The sequence below is a fragment of the Haemaphysalis longicornis genome, unplaced genomic scaffold (genome assembly GCF_048455015.1).
Source record: "Haemaphysalis longicornis isolate Haplotype H1 unplaced genomic scaffold, Haemaphysalis longicornis Haplotype H1 scaffold_5, whole genome shotgun sequence".
Lineage (NCBI taxonomy): Eukaryota > Metazoa > Arthropoda > Arachnida > Ixodida > Ixodidae > Haemaphysalis > Haemaphysalis longicornis.
Window position 1 is genome coordinate 83,738,458 of NW_027526385.1, and position 2,026 is coordinate 83,740,483.

The following is a 2,026-nucleotide window of genomic DNA, read 5'->3' on the forward strand; positions in this document are numbered from 1 at the left end:
GCAGAGACGGAGAAGTCAGACCGTCTAACACCGGGTTGGAGCTTACTTAAATTTTATAAAAAAAGTTTCCACTCTTGTGCCACACCAATACAACCCAACCAAACACCGTTCATGCATCATGCATTGATTTAACCTTACCAAAAATATCTCTTTGAAGTAATAAACGGTAAGGTTAAGTGCATTTCACTTCTCTCTGGTTTTGCTATTTGTAGAGCGATGTGAGTGAATTTAAGTAACGTCGCATGGGTAATCGTTATGGGTGCCATTTACAGCTTTGCTTTTCAACCACATTCACGGGGTGGATTGGCGCGATTTTTTTGCTAGTGGCGATGAGTACGCCCCCACCACGTGCGTTCTTACGGTCGTGACGAAAAAGGTTAAAGTGCGGCAAGTCAGCCAGAGCCTCTGTATCTGAAATATCGTCAGTAAGCCACGTTTCGGTCATTATAAGTATACTACTGCCAGATGATTTTAATAAATTAGACAGGGGCACGCTCTTAGGAAGAAAACTGCGGAGGTTAGTATAAATTACAGAAAACTAAAGCTTAGCTTTAGTGCTTGTACGTGGCTGTTGGCGTGCTTGCCGACGGCGTACTGATCCCTATGTTTTTTCCTTGACAATTCCTGCTTCGTAGTCAAAAATGTATCGCTTAGAGCCAATGTGCAAAGTTTGAAAACGCAGTGAAAATGGCACACATTTGCTCCTAGCGAAAGCAACAAGCTCTTTTCGGGCTATTCGAACAGGGCATGTGAAATCTTCGCCAATGCTAAATTTTGTACCTTTTAGTTTTGAGCCGTTTGAAAGGATGGATTCGTTAGTTTTGAAAGACGAGAGTTTCACTATTATAGGCCGTTTATGGTTATTGGTGTGCCGCCCTAGGCGATGTGCACGCTCTATGTCTTTTGGTTCTATTGTTAGTTGAAGTCGTTCAAGGCAGTCCTGGAACATTATTTCTTCTGACTGAGCGTATGTTTCCTTCGGATTAGTGTCAGGGAGATTGTAGAATATTATATTGTCACGCCGGGAACGGTTCTCGAGGTCATCAAGACGCTCGTCTATGTCATGCGCTTTCAGCAATGCGCTTTCAATGCGCTTTTCAAGATCGGTGATAGTCTGGTTAGTGGTGGCTATCTCGGATTTAAGACCTTGCATCTCAGATATTATTGTCGACTGGCCCTGTGACAACTTTTTCAGCTCAGCGAGAATATCTGGCCCGGGGTTCATCTCTACATCTCCCGACAGTAATAGCAAGGCACGTATTACATTCACATATTCGGTAACAAGCAAACAGCAGCACTGTGCGCTCGGCAGCTGCACCAAACAGTAATTACTTCATCTTTTAGTAGACGTGGGATATGAACTACCAACCTGCATGATCAGGATGAACGGGTTAGCGGCCTGTGCGGTGGCACAGCCGCGAAGCCCAGAGTGCGCGCTGGATGGTGGTTGCGGCTTTATAGGCTGCGCAGGAGATGTTGTCGCCGGCGATAGGGTGGCTGGATTTATCTCGACGATCCACGGAGGGAGGTGTGGCGCTGCCGAAGGTCCAAAAGCATTGGTGCCAGGGAGGGGGCAAACACAAGGTTCGCCTTCGTTGGTAGCAGGCAGGCAGCTTCCCGGGGTGGCAGATGATACAGCCAGCAAAGCAAGCAGTAGTAGGTCAGCGATGATGCGGGCAAAAACCTGCATGATCAGGATGAACGGGTTAGCGGCCTGTGTGGTGACACAGCCGCGAAGCCCAGTCTGCCAATTGTGGTCGCCATCATATCAGTATTGTCTTGATGGGGGTGATATTGTGAACAATGTTGTCAGTGCATTAACTGCATGTTACCATCCAAGTAGTGCACCTCTCCTTCCTGTGGACCCTTCCAGAAGAAATTACAACGCGTGAAACACAACACCCTAATGCAGCAGAAAATAGGACGTGGTAAATAAAGTAAACGCCCAATATTATTCTCCGAAATTTACCACAAACAGAAAAAATTAATAGGGCAATGGTATAACCAGAACGAATAAAATTTCATG

General features: G+C 46.1%; 1 pseudogene; it reads right to left on the minus strand.

The window, feature by feature from the left end:
* Window positions 1-601: 601 nt before the first annotated feature.
* Window positions 602-1,690, minus strand: LOC144139800 (uncharacterized; annotated as a pseudogene).
* Between the last annotated feature and the right edge of the window lie 336 nt (window positions 1,691-2,026).